At 47.0% G+C, this 15,437-nt stretch overlaps 1 protein-coding gene across 6 annotated transcripts in view; it reads right to left on the bottom strand.

The window, feature by feature from the left end:
- Positions 1 to 14,348, bottom strand: part of foxp1b (forkhead box P1b) — a 95,670-nt gene extending 81,322 nt beyond the window's left edge. For all 6 annotated transcript variants that reach the window (XM_079266169.1, XM_079266170.1, XM_079266164.1 and 3 more), the window contains exon 1: positions 14,280 to 14,348. The gene's annotated coding sequence lies outside the window, so the exon portion shown is untranslated. The remainder of the gene's footprint in view (positions 1 to 14,279) is intronic.
- Between the last annotated feature and the right edge of the window lie 1,089 nt (positions 14,349 to 15,437).

Here is a 15,437-nt window from a genome sequence, read left to right as displayed (position 1 = left end):
CACCAATTAGAATCGCGGGGCGAAATTAAATGCCATTTGAAATAAAGCATGGGCTGACGTTATTCACCGCCACTTATTTTTCAAATAAAATGCTGTTTTGTTTTTTGTCCAGATGCAGAAAAATAAAAGAAGGGCCTGTTTTTTTTTTTCAAAGCTACATAAAAGGGAAGAGGGGGTGGGGGGGGGGAGTAATGGCTATTATACATGCACTGTCATTCCATGCAGAATTTTCATAATTATAACGGAACGGCGTAAATTTCCAAATGCACGGCATCTCCGAAAGTAATCAGGAGAATGAGCCGCGGGGATATTTTAATGTATGCAAAACTAGTGACCCACAATAAAGGAGGGAAGAGGCCACAATGAATGCAAAGTAATGCGCGCATGCTTGGAACCGGCACTGATGAGGGGATGGCTAAAATTAACACCCAATTAATTTTCGAATTGACAAACAAATGAAACCCATAAATCTACTTTCTCATTAATTTCAACCACAGAATAATTCAAAGCTGCAATATCGCGAGCGGACAAAAAAAAAATGGAAAATGGGCATTATCCATCATAAATATCAAGAAGATAGGAAAGCGCCTTATGAGAGAGTTGTGCTGATAACAATGTTAATCTGTGAGGAAGTGAGGCGGTGACACGCCGTCATCAGCTGGGGCCCGGGCAACTGGGCCACGTGACTCGGGGCCCCCGCGCATGTTTATCTGTCTATTTATTGTCCCTTTGCTCGGGGGGGGATCGCCTCGTCTGCGATGACTCAAACTTGCAAAACAAAACAAGTGTTTGGAACAAACATTGAAGAAAAAAAAGGTCAGCGTTTCTGTTTGTTTACAGTCTGTTTTGTGGGGAGTACAGTACAAACAAGAGTCACATGTGTCTCCCACCTGACCAGACAGGTTGAAGGTCAACAACAGCCGGCGGCCAGAGCTCATCAGCCCGGCCTCGCCTCCTAACAGAAACCTAATCCCCCCCCCCCGTCATGCTTGCCTGGAATCCAACAGCTCACACAAGTCAGCAGTGGATTCAAGGTAGGGTCGGCCCCGCGCAGCTGTGCTCTGGCCCTCCGCCGTGTTCTGTTTTTCTTTAACGCTCACGACAGTAAAGCCTCGGCGGCCACCTGCTCCGATCCGCCGGGTTCTCACGCGGCCCTTGTTTACACGAGCGCACAACAAAAGCACAACATCGTCCCGGGCGGCAGATAAAGACGCGGCGAGGATGAGACAATGGGAAGAGGTTCAACTTAAGAGCTGTTTAGGTTCTGGCCCTGGTCGCTAGACTAGACAGCACACCGGTGTGTACCGATGGTGCAAAATAAGAAGAAAAAAACAGAACCTCAAGGTTTCAAGGTTTTCTTCAAGAGTCTTGTGTTCTGCTGTATTTTGGCTCCTGTTGCGAGGGAAAAGTCAAAAGACCAACACGAGCTGTTAAATAATCCATCACCACGGCACTTTTCCCCCGACAACAAACTAGTCCGACAGAAGTAGAAACGAACCGAAATCCCAATAAGCTTTCCCATAACTCTGCTCCTCCAGTCCTTCTACGTATCGTCTGCTAAACGAGAGGCCTTCTGCGAAACAGGACCGCCTCCGTCGGAAAAAAGACTCAATCGGGACTCGGCGACAACTCTCAGTCCGCTCTCTGCTGAGCGGAGCGAACGGCGGGGATGACATTCTGCCAAAGGAGACTTCACAGTCAGACCAAACAAGCATGTAATCTTGTCAGCCACTTCAACCAAGTCACAGATAAGCAGAGCATATCTCCAGACTTCTGTGACAATATGGTACGAGAGCGCAGACACACACACACACACACACACACACCCTGCCGCCTCCACCGTTAAAGCCCACATCTTTGCACCAGCGGCGGCGTTCTTCCAGGTTCTTCCCAGACCTTGTGCGGCGTGTCGAGCGGACCACTCGCGCCGGCAAACAACGCGGCTTGTTTGTTTGATAAGTGATTGCTGCCATGGCAACAGTAAACAGGGGCAGCGGCGGGGTTTGTGTTGATGAACAAACACGCCTCCTCGCAGGAGCCGTTTAATGTTAACCAGGTGGAGTGATCAGCCGATTTCCTAGGTGACACTCGGAGCAGGCCCAGTGTAAACAGGTGGTGGGAGGGGATGAGAGGGGCGAGGGGGGGGGGGGGCTTTAGGGAATCAAGGTCGATGCAGATGCAGCTCGGGGCTAGAATAAACAGCGAGGCAGCAGTCAAGATAAACAAAAAAAGTCATTCTTCTGACATTCTGAAGATGCGCTAAAGCTGGCGTGTTGCAGCTGCCGGCGAGACCGGGGACAAAAAACGGTCCTCCCCCCCCCCCCCTCGTGTGTCCGAGTGTTTCCCTTCCAGACCCAACAAACAGCGGCTCCTCACAACAAGCGCAGCGAGGAACTTGTAAAAAAAAAAAAAAACATGTTAAACATTTACCGTGTTCAATTATTCAGCTGCCGGCTTTGTGCAAATAACAAAAGGATGTCCGAGGTGCTCCGAGAGCAACATCGGGGAGTAAACAACAACAAACAACAAAGAAAAGAGAGCGGGCTCGGGAGGAATTGAACGGACATCGATGTTATCCGCCATGAATCAAAGCGCGTGGCTTCGATTACTTGATTTATGTGCGACTTCAACGGAACACGAGTCGCTCCAGCTGTTACGTCAAACACGTCATTGTCCAAAAAATCTGCAGTGTGAAAGACGAGGGAGGTAGTTGTCGTGTTGGAGACTTTCAAAGCTGCGCGTCACCTTGACCATGAATTTTTCATGAATACAACAACTTGCCATCTGTGGATCTGCATCCAGTGAGGCTCCCCTACCTTTTGTCTCCACTCCCCCCCCCCCCTACTGATTCCATTTAGTCCCCAAAACACAGTTACTCACTCATAAGGAGGGCATGAAATGTGAGCAAGGGCTCCAAACACATATTTACGACACGTCGGGACGATCCTCGAGCGTGACATCTCGACCCAAACCGTATTACTGCACCGCCAGTCGAGGAACAGGGGGCTCGGCATCCGAGCAAGTGGTGAGTGTTACGATTCATGAATACCAACCTATTACCGCGCCACGAGCTCAGATAAATGAACAACAAGAAGAGGGTACGAGGAGGAGTAGATCCATAATTTCGGAAAGAAATACACAAACCAGTTTGCCTTCCGAGCGAGAAACACCTCGGTGTGAAAAAAGAAAAAGGCCCGCTGTGCTCAGACAATGACGGAATGTGCCAAAGTAAGGCAGGCCGCGGTATTTTTAGTGCAACTCGGGGGCCGATAGAGACTAAGTAAATAGAGAAGTCTAATGAGTTTGAATCCGGTTGCACATGAACGGAATAGTAATTCCGGGATGTGGAGCCTCTTTTAGGAGCGCCTCGCCGCACATTATCTCAGCGACTTCTCCTTCATTCGACTTTGATGAACCTCGCTCGCATGTGGCTCTCGTGCCCATTAACTCTGCAGCGAGAGGACAGACACCAGGAGACGAGGCGCCGTCTCTTTCTGACCACTCGATGCAGCGCGGGAAAGAAAAAAGAAAAGAAAGAAACAGCAGGCGTCGCTTCCCTCAAGCTCATCTCACCAATTAGACCCGTCACACTGACTGCCCGGAGAGAAAAAAACACAACTCTAATCTATGGGCTTCCTATGGGATCCGCAAAAGCACTTATTGTTTTAACATTACTTAAAGTGTGTCATATATTTTTAATCATCTTTTACTAGAATTCATGTAAGGGCTGTTCCCCTGGGGGTTTCTGGGGGGTGTGTCAGACGCATTTTCCTGGGAAAACCAAGGTTGGCCTTAACGAACTCGTCTAATTAATACTGCGCACCTACGCAAAGAGAGGACAATATTGTTAGAGGTGCCGTCAACTCGCTGCAGTGCACACTGACTGAGTGCGGTGCATTCATTAGGATTCCTCTCTCGGTGCCGTGCCATGTGACTGAAGGAAGCCGCGGGGGGTGTGGCCTATCCCCTGTTATGTCGACTTTATTAATCCTTTCGACGGGAACTAAAATTCACCCGGAGCATTTGGCAACTTATTGCATTGCTGCTCAAGAAAGACTACTTGTATAGACACATGATTATTTTCCCCCCCCTCCTCAGAATATAATCAAAAAGAACCGATAAGAGTACGAGTAGTGATAAAATCCTACCGATGCCCATCCCTACCGGTGTGCAAAGGTCTTCACACATGGAAGTGCAGTGGTTATTCTATGTCAGTCGTATCTCACCGGCTGTTAGTGCTCAGTGAGAGTTGGAATATCTGAAATGGCAGCAGCCCGTTTTGCCATCAGTCATCCGATTCCCCGTCATTGGTATGGGAGTGGTCTTACCCATTGACCCCTCCTTGCTTGCTCCTGAAGGAGCAATCCTTCCTCCTCGCGGTACCGGGGTCGTTTCAGCCTAAGAAGCGTGTTATTATTTTAAAAGCCTCGGCTTCTCGGGGAGAGCACGGAGAGGGTTAAACAGGGAGGGAGTTTGTGGCTTCCATTAAGCAGTTAAACTGAAGATAAAGGGCGAAGGGGCTAAATACCAAAAGACCTTGCATGAATTTCTGCGTTTTAATGGAATCAGGTTTTAACAACTTTTTTTTTTTTTTTGGGTTAAATACAGCCCATGTCAGGAGGATGCGTCCCACTCATAAAGCAGCACAATGACAATGTACAGTGGCACTAATACAAGGACATAGTTCATCATGACATTTTCTGCAATTCCCAACTGATTAGGGTCATTATGTTGGAGGCCTGATTTATGTTGTCATTTCCTCTCACCAATCCTGCATCAATGAATCTTAATGAATTGGTAAATAAGGGTGAAGATTACACTGTGTGACACCGCAACATTTCTCACCCTCAACGGCCGAGATTTATGTCGCCAATTAGAGGCTAACAGAGAAAATTGGCTGGCAGAAGAAAATAAAATGATATTCTTTATGGTAGGGAAACGGAGGAGCATTCTCGGTGAAGGGCAATTGTATTGTCAGTGTTGCGAGTCCATAAAAACCGGCCTCCGAGTCCACCTTCAGGACGCGGACGCGAGGGGCAGCTCTCCGGTAGAGCCGCAGAGCCAGAGTCCTTAGCATTCACATCGCGGGCCTCTCTCCCGCGTGTTTGATCAGCATAAATACGCCCCTGTGTGACAAACATGTTTACCGTCTCACTGCAAACATCAGGCAATCAGACGCCCGTGAGCTGCTGCTTCTCTAATGAAGACACGGGAGCGCTTTTCATCAAGGCCGTGTCAGAAATATGCCTCTTTTATACCGACATCAAAAAAGAAGAAGAAAAGGAGCAAGTTGTTTGCTCTAAACATTTGATAAGGTGATATTTTTCAATTAGTTTTTGGGGGGTTTTTTTGTGAGGAGATAAAGTAAAAGAAATGCCCTTCATGTTTTTCTCTCAAAGGAGGAATATCAGAATACACCTCTTTGAAGATATCTCTGATCAACACACAGGAAATGACACATACAATATGATTAAGGGCTGTTTAACCGGTCCCGGGTACATCGTTATCACACCCGCGATAGTTTGTATTTCTCAGATGCAGATGATTACGGCGAGGGACAAAACTGTTTTTGTTGTGTGTATCAATATTACAAGTATGAATAGCTTAGCTGCTTATTAATGCCAAGTTCTTAAAAGAGCACTTAGATTTATAATGAGAGCCTTTATGTGTTCCATATTGCGACTGGAGTCGGCGCGGGGAAGCGGGCCACATCAAACACGCTGGCCTGCTATTAGGCATCCGGGATGCTGAGCGATGCTGCGTGAAAAGGGGCGGAAAATTAAAGCCGAAGCGACGCAGGAAAGGGCTTAATTTACTGGCATGTACGGTATGCAAATGAGATTACTCTCAGCTTAACTGCATCATTTATGTCCATAATAACGGCATCATCATTACGGGGCTCAAATTAAATTACACTGTAATTAGCATATCAAAGTGATTGGTTAAAGTTGAAAACAAATACGCAATTTTGTTAATGAACATCTGTAATCGCCGTGTAGACTCGCCGTTTGAAAAACATCCAAAACAAATATGTGCTTTTGGAGAAGAGGGAGGAATATCCCACCCAAACGGCACGCCTGTCTGTCCGTCCGTGTGTGTGTGTGTGTGTGTGTGTGTGTGAGATGTGATGCTGGTAGGATGAGGGGGGGGGGGGGGGGGGGGGTGTTACCTGGAGAGCTCCACACTCTCAGGATATATTTCCCAAACTCCGGGAGATCAAAGATCCAATTTCCCACACTTGCCACTTCGGGAGCTCATCAATAAAATACTAATCACTTCACGCCTGATTCTGAGAATGGAGCCGCAGCCCGGAGGCTTAGGGGAGGCTTCCATATCACAGAAAACACCTCCGCTCCGACTGTCTTGACTGTTGTTGAACGCACACACACACACACGTATAATTTGCAGTCAGGTTGATCCAATAGCTGGCACTCATTACACAGAGAAGCCGGCTAATGAAGGCGCGGTGGCCGGCCGATCCCCTCGCCCCGGCATAAAGCCCGATGAAATGCTAATATCTCACTTCTAATTAAAGCATACGTAGTCCAAATGCACCTTCACGGCTAGCAGCCGGCAACATACATTGTATTTCTCCACCACTGCGCTACACCCCCCCCTGCCTTGCTATCTCTGCTCTCTCAGCTCTACACTGTGAGCCGCACATCACTACGCTTTCTACCTGTCCAGTTTCTCCTCTTTTGTTGTTGTTTCACTTTAAAGTGCTTGGAGAAATAAACACATATGCAGACAACAGCCTTTCTGCGTGTGTCACAAGGGGAAAGGTCGGCGAGAACAAACAGAGAGGAAACAGGAAAATACTCCAGCCGCTCCACCTGTATACGCTTACAGTGTTTACACGTCTTTGCCTGAAAGTATGTTTACGAGGGAAACCTGCCGCCCTTCTCAGAAACTGACCTTGAAGCCGGTGAACAAGCCTTTCACAAAGTTCATTAACGTCAAACAGGGTTTATTCTTTTCCCCCCTCGGATCATAAAAACAACAAAAAATAAAAAAGGTCAGCGCCATGAGCTTCTCAACTAAATATGCCTGCAATGGAGTGGAAGTAATGGTTAAACCCGAGCAAATAGTAAAACAAATAATTGACCGTATGTTCGTTTGAACTGCGCTCCAAACTAAGAGCGTGACATGACGGAACTTTATCATCGTAAGTTCACCGACAACTATTGCAGCACTTATTTACAGCTCCTTCTGTTTGCAACACGCTTCACCAACATTAAGGTCGCTGTGACTCAGAATGTGTATTTACACGCCGCTCTATTGTCAATAAGGTGCAAATCAATGATTAAAGACAAATAATAATGACATTTGAAATTTTGAGAGAAATAAAGTAATTTGAACAACAAAACAATGATTGCTTTAACTCGCAGCGATTTCTTTTGTTGGTTACCTACAAATAGTTTTATGTCCATTGCATCATTTGCCAAAGAGTAGCAGCGAAAGGCATGAATTTAAAGGTCAGTGTTAAGAACATATCACATAAAGTCTTGTTTGATCCCGGCCCAAGTATTTTCCCAAGGATTCTCTGGCTCTGCGCTGTGTAAATCACGCAGCCTGACCTTCTACATTCCTCATGCTCCGTCCTCCCCTTCATCCGCAGGCACAGATAATACTGGGCAAATATCATAAACGTGAGGATTTTAGGATTGAGGTGAGGCTGCCGTCATCCTCCACCAACTGGGGAAAAGAAAGCCCATCGTGCATCTGAAAGAACCCCGTTTCCACCTCCTGCCGGACGAACCCGCGGGGAGGCGGGCTGACCCTGAAGCCTAACGGCCTTAATGCCGCCGGTCCACGGAGAACGCTCCCGCGGGATTGCCAGTTTGAGCAACGCCCACTTTTTACGATTTTGATGAGATTTTATTCAGATTTTAGAACTGATAACACTTCTCACTTGTGCTCATTTCCAGTTGCTGTTGCTTACAACTTTCCTGGACATCATCGGTTTAAACGACCACTTTATTCAATCCGCAGTAACAAGCAACACGTACGCACAACGACGAACTTCAGAACAAAAGAGCCAACGTGTCCGCAGGCTTTTTCACTGAGCTAACGTGGTCGGAGGAGGAGGAGGAGGAGGAGGAGGAGGAGGGCATGCGGCCACTCCAAACACATCACCCCGCCCCCTGATAAATAACTTTAACACAGCAAACAGAGGCCCATCAGTCAACCTGCACACAGCCAACACCGGGACAGGGACCAGGGAGATCGATGGAGATAGAGACGGACAAAGAAAGACAGAAGGAAGGGGGGGGGGAGATCAGCAGAGAGAGAGAGGGAGAGGGGAGGGCATCTAACATAGCAGGGTAGATAAATATCACACGGGAGCCGAGTACTGTAAGGCTGTGAAAAGCCAGGCTTTTTTGCCGAGCTGTGACATTTGTTTCTTATTGTCTAAGTGGCAGCTGAAAGCGTCCCCCTGCGAGAGGGGCCCCTCGGCTGGGCTCCGGCACCGCTCTGACAAGGAGGTAACCATATTAGGACGCGTATGGTAAAGTAAACAATAACATAGTTGCAATGAGATGGAAATTTTTCAGCTAATGGCGTTTGTCATTCCTGTTTTCAGCGCACTGAGCAGCTCTGTGTGTTTGCTGGTCGGCCAGAGAGACGTTGTTTATGAAAACACTGGCCAAAAACAGAGCAAAAGAGGAAAACTGTAAATAAATAGCAGTTCAAAAAAAAAACGCCTCCACCTTTTTTCATTTGATTACATAAATAAAGCCACATTTGGAAAGCAATAGCCTCTCGCTCTCAGAGTGCCACTCCGGGCCGCGTCCACAGGAAGGCGGCTGAATTAGAAAAAGGCACATTTCCCTCTTTAGTTTGGCCCTCCAGCCGCAAATTCAACGTCTCTCACAGATGCGAGCTGCACTGCATGAAATAAAACTCTCAACAGTGGCTGAATCAACCTTCAAAGACACAAAGCTGGAAGCTTCATGTTTCTCAGGCTGAGGGTACACACGGCGTACAGTTTGCACAAAGAGGTTCAACTCCCTTGGTTCTCATCGTGCTTTGGTTGAACAGACAACTTTCATTGAATTTGCACCCATGTTGTCGCTAGCTAGCAGACATCTGTAAGGGGAAAAAACAATTCATAAAACCCTACGTCCCATGTCGTAGCAGTTTTAAGACTTTTGCCATTTTTAGATAAATTATTTCAATGCCTTTTAAGGACCCTTGCGAACCCTGTATACAGAAACATGGGAAGAAATAGATGTGGCTACACTGAAACACAATCAAGTTGAGCATCAATTATTTTTTATGCCAGCAAACATGCCTCCAAATTTTTTTTGGTTTTTTTTCCAATACCATATTTGAAGGAAACTACTCTCGCTTTTCATACAAACCCTTTTATTCTGTTGAAGAATCGAGCTGAATTCTGAGAACGTCTGATGCGTTCAAAGTGGTTCAAATCCAACACTACGGGCAAAGTTATGATTTCAAAACAAAAAACCTTCTCGACAAAATGAATTCAGTTCAAGCTGAACCAAATGTCTCATGTTGAGTTGATATTTGCTGAACCCTGACGTGTAAATTAGCATCGTTATCCCACCGTGTTGACGTTGCTGACCTTTAAGGGAACAAAGAGCCGGAGAGTCCGAGCTTCCATCGCATCCCCTCTCTATTCAGAGTATAACCTGCTCCAACAAGCAGTGAGCAGAACATTATGAAACATGTTAACGGTACAAATACGTATTTTGAATAAAGTGAACTGAGTGAACAGCAGTAGCTCGCTAACTGACCCGCTAGCGTAGCCCAACGACACGCAGAGATGGTTTTCGAGGAGTCAACTCCGCCTTTAGTGCGGGAAGTATTTGTTAATAAGAATATAAGTATTGCTTATTTATTTGAGTGGCCATTCAATGCAGACTTTCAATACATTCAAGGCTTTAATATTCCATTCAAACAGTCACATTTTGGGTAATACCCAACCGGTGTTAAGAATGAGCACAATGCCAATGTGGACGATGACATTTCCATAAACCGAACTTTCAAATGTATCTGATACAAGAAACAATGTTTCATTTGGCTGTTTAATTCTGGTATTCAAAATATGTGAACATCCTCCAGACAATCCCAACAAGAGAATGAGTGGGGACCAATTGTTCACAATATATAATGTGAATCGGAGCGGCGGGCAGAGTGAAATAACTCCGATACTATTTGACATGCCTGGTTTCAAAAGCTCCATTTCTGACTCATTTCTACAGCATGTCCAGATATTTAAGAGATATCCACTCTGCTCTACGAGTCGCTGGTCACTGGTCGACCTCTCGTCTCCGGCTGTGGTTGCCACGTTCTCTCCTCCAGGTTAAGAAAAGGCGAGAGTGCAACGTTTTTGGATGTGCAAGTGGGGGAAACAAAGACTCATATACAGTGTTTTCCAGCCCGTATGACTCCTACTGCTGACTCACTGGTGGACTTCCTCAGCGTGACGTCTCACCCAGGTTCAACGTTCTCATGGGTTCAACGTTCTCATGCATTTCTACAAACGTACAATTCAAATTCATAGTCAACTACAGTTGGAAGCGGACGTGCAACTTCTCCCCTTTCTGTCCCCTCCACATGTTGACTCTTTGTCTCTCTCCCTCTCAGCCTCATTCCTCATCTCACACTGAAAAACGCAAGCTGTTTATTTGCGTAGGGCTGAAGCCATTCCATTAAGTAGCCCCACCAGGTGCTTTATCCCTAAAAGGGATTTGTTTTCTAAAATAAATGGAGAAAGCAACGGACTGCCAAAGTGATATTTACCATGACGTGAAGTGATTGCAACAAACTATCCAAACAAGAAAGACTTGTAGGAAACTTTTTTTTTTTTCTCCTTATTTATTTTTATTTCCTTACATAGTCAGAGACTTTCTCGAGTCTGGAAACCACAAACATAATGTGTCGTAATATATATAAATGTATAGTGTTGTTTTGGGGAGTGGAGGGCAGTATATATTTGATATCTCACCAGTTATGGTCCAGTATATTGTTTTGCAATAAAGGCAGTTGGGACAGATGCCGGCCTCGGTTAAAATACAAAAGACCTCTGCAGAGTCAGAGTCAACAAATCAATCCACGTTGTTCGTTCCATTTCATCTTTTCTGAAGCGGAGACACAAGGCCAAAGCTAAAAAAAAAAAAAAAGAACTGTTTTTCTCACTTTTGTGATTTTCTTTTCATCTCGCCGTAAAAACAACTCATCTCGGGTGGAATTTGCTTACTTCCCGTCGCCTCGGTCAATCTCACACGAGGGCTGCGTCACGTTAGCCGCGTGCACCTGGTGGCGGGAAGACGTTATCAAAGCTCCTCGCTCCGGAGTTCAGACGACCGTCGACACGACTCGGACCGGAAGAAAGCGCGCTGATAGAAAAATAGATTGAAACTTGCCAAACCGCGTTTTTTTTTTTACCACTATATTTTAAGTAAAGCTTCCAGATAACACATCTGCGATCGGGTTGTCAGCGGGGGAATTCTTTTTCTGGCTCCGCGCCGGGAACCATAACTCACGTGAAAACTTGTTGGGGACGCAAGAGAGAAAACAACAGGAATGTTGCTCTATTGTGTGACATATTGCACTCAGGCATGAGGCGTGCAGTTAAAGGCGGCAAACCTGTTTAGCGAGACAATACAGAGGAGCAGGGCGATCTGCCAGTGTGTGTGTGTGTGTGTGTGTGCGTTCTGATAGCAGCTGAGAGCATCAGATAGGGAGAGCATGACGGCGGCCCGGCGAGGGTGTTTAGAAGGCTTTGACGCATCCTGTGATCTCAATCGACAGGGGAGGAAGAAAACAAAAAAAGGGCCGCTTTACGGCTCGGCCTTGCCTCTACGATCATTTTTCATTTTCACACCGACTGTCGCTGCTTTTTTAACTACAGCGGCCCCCCCCCCCCCCGAGCTCCGAGAGTAGATTACGGTACTCGCGGTGCATTAAAAGAAAACATGGCAACAAAAACCGCCGCCGCCGACAGAGGCGGTTAACTTTTTCTTCAAGGAAATCTCCCCCATGTGGCACTTTCGCCGCGGCGAGTTGTTTATTATGTCCCGAGCTCGGCGTAAGCGATTAAAGGGGGCCCTTAAGAATCAAAGTGTTATATATGCATGAAAACACAGCCAGCTGCAAATGCCACAGAATTAGAAGCTTACCAGGCCTAATACTAATACAAGGCAATTTTCAGCTTGATGCTGATATAAATAAATGACTTTTTTTTTTTTCTTCTTTTTTTTTTAAAGTACCGGTAAGCAATAAACGCAGTCAAGGGAACTATTACATCCCAGCATAAATCTGCACACGACCTTTCCGTGGGTCCAACTGGTGAATCCACTTGTTTATTCTCAACACTGGATTAAATAAAGAAACCTCAACAGGCTGGAAACTAAGGCAATTTAAAAAGCCGAGGCATTTACAGGAGGGTCGAACGGGACGCATTACAAGAGTGACTGCGTGATGCGTTCCGTCTCTCCCTGACACGGATTCATGTGTCAAAAATTCAAATGAAGTCCAGCAGGAGTCCACAGCATTTGGAAGCCCAGAGCGTGTTTCGGGCGTCTGAGGATGCTCCAAAGAGGAGGCACTCCTCTGGGGCGTTGGATGTCATCGGGTCCGAATAAATTGGCCGTAAGAAAAGCGTTGTATCAATCAACGATGAATGTATTGTTTATAAAGTATAGCTGGTTGAACTGGACACAAACATGAGCACCTTCCTCACACACACACACACACAAACATTAGAGTCTGTTGCGCTAAGACACAGTAATCCCACAAGCTGCTACAGGGATTTCTGCATTCGCGACGCAAAATCACATCGGGAAGTTGTGTCAATCATCGGGACGATTTTTTGCCACATTAACAGCGACTCCATAACCGTGTGGAGGACTTTTTTTTTCGGGGCTGATCTCACATCTGGAGCTGGTGGAGTGGGGGGGGGGGGGGCTGCTGCGGTGCAATGAGGGACCTGACTATGTGGAGAATGCACTCCAGATAAACAGCAGCAACAGGAATCCACCACTTCAATTTGCTCCAAGTCTGTTTTCCAAATGTGGGGGTAATTGTCTGGATCACATAAAAGAGGGCGTGTAGGCTGGTTAACGTGTCGCGGCGGTGAGGCAACGAGGGGGGAACGAACCCGGCTGAAGTCCCGCAGCCGTCGCCGACGGTAACGACGGTTACCGCTGCTTTCGCTTTTTCCCAAAACTCCACGGAGACGCTGCAGGGAAGTGCCATCAACCTGTCTGTCCTGGATATAATTTGATTTATTACATTTTTTTATTGGGCTGTTGCTCAATGCTGAACTGTTTGTCTTTGGGAATTCATTCTGAGTTAAAAGCAGAGTCGTAGGATTCACCGTTTTATACAACGCTGTTTAAAGAAATATCTGAACAGTTTTGCATTTTGTTTAAATATCAGCCATCAGCATGTGTTCATGGAAATAAGAATATGGAAACAACCGTCGTTTGACCCGCGAGTCGCAACGTGCCGACGGCGGCAGCGAGGGAGACGGTGAGGACGCGATAGAGACAGACGAAAAATAGACGGAGACAGAGAGATGACGGCGAGGATGAAGCCGTTGGGAGACAGAAAACAGACACACGCCTCTCCTCTGAAACCCTGAGCTCCTGGAGCGTGAACAACACACACACACACACGCACACACACACACACACACACACACACACACAGTCCTGCTCTGCCTCACCAGCCAAAGGTTCACATCCTGCAGGCCTCAGAAGCTGCTCCGATAGGGAGACGGGTGAGAGGAGCAAACACCAGATATCCAGATATCCACCAGAATGGCTGAGATGCCAACGACAGCTCGACCTCCCTCCTCTCGTTTGGTGAACAAGGTGTTACTTTCCCGAACAAAACGTCGACATGTACGAACACCACATTCAGCAACCTCATTTCCTACGAGCTCGTCAACGGCGCAACATGATTTCAAACCACTTATCACACAACCGACTAACTCCACTGTGACCTTTAAAGGGGGGGGGGGCTGTCCCTTTTATCGCTCGCCATGCTGGTCTCTAATCAGCAGCTGTCAGTGCACCTGTCCGCCCCCCCCCACCCACCCCCCCGCCCTCTTAGCCCGCACATAAACACTGCACAAATACAGTACACAAACAAGACAACCCCACTGCTTTGAGTTGATTATTAAGCCGATCCAATACAGCACTCACTGGCACACGCAGGGACCGGAGTCTTGTGTGTGTGTGTGTGTGTGTGTGTGTGTGTGTGTGTGTGTGTGTGTGTGTGTGTGTGTGTGTGTGTGCGTTTACCTTCTGCAAGGACTTGCTTTTATTTAAAGCTGTCTTCAGTTCCAGCGGTGGCGCAACAGCCTCCTCGCCCTGCGGACACAAGACGGAGCATTATTTATGATTATGAAATGATTACCTCGCTCGTCAACAGGCACGTCCACGAGGAGCCACCGTCCGTGGCAAGAAAGTGCACGGGTGTAAACTAAGTGCTGCTAATAACAAGTTCGCCCAGCGGTGCGCGTGTTGAATCGGATTAAACACGTGCACAAACAGTCTCGTGGTATTCTGGGAAATCATGAGAGAGAGAAAAAAATCAATTCCCCAGCGTTCCTCTGCAGTGTGCTTCCCCTTCGCGTTTGGAGGTTGCTGCGCCAGTCAGTGCGCCCCCCCCCCCCCCCCCCCCCCGCAGACGTACCGTCTGTCCGTCCCCGTCAAAGACACGTCCTGCAACTTCCAACCCGTCCGTTAACTACAACTGCACCCGCCGACGATAACGCGTGTGAACGGCCGGTTTATTTGCAAGACAAAAACTTTGCCGTGATGCTTGAGAGTGGGTGGTGAGCACAGAGTACCTGCTCTGCCCTGACTCAACCCCCCCCCCCAGCCCTGATCTGCATGCACACAGCTGTCCTAACGGAGCACTCAACCCAGGCGAGGAAAGATGGGGGGGGGAAGAGAGAGAGAAGGAAACAAAATCTTATTTTTATGGTAAACTGAGAAGTGACTGTGGGGCAATATCTCAGGTGCATTTGAATAAAAGCATTAAAGCATATCCAAATATGAAAGAAAAGAAAGAAGCTCCCAACTCCCACTGTTCTTTCTTGCCGTTTATATTTGGCAGTCAAAACTGTGGCCAGGCGTGTGTTTATCTGAAGCAGACTGAGAAAAGATTAAAAAACACACACACACACACACACACACACACACACACACACACACACACACACACACACACACTCTCACACACCGGTCCAACTTGCCCAGTTCCAGCATTAATTATGTGTTAAATGCCCTTGTTGAAAACACGAGTCAACATGCAGCTCGCTCTGAACTCTACCGAGGGTTGAACAATCATCCAAAATGGACCGTTTCCCACACAACTGCCCTATTATTGTGATTCATTACACTTCAATTAACATATCATCAATGGAACCGTAAATCAATGGCGAGTGGTGACAA

The sequence above is a fragment of the Melanostigma gelatinosum genome, assembly GCF_949748355.1.
Source record: "Melanostigma gelatinosum genome assembly, chromosome: 3".
In the NCBI taxonomy this organism is placed as follows: domain Eukaryota; kingdom Metazoa; phylum Chordata; class Actinopteri; order Perciformes; family Zoarcidae; genus Melanostigma; species Melanostigma gelatinosum.
The sequence above is the reverse complement of the archived record's forward strand: the minus strand, read 5'-3'. Positions and strand labels throughout refer to the sequence as shown.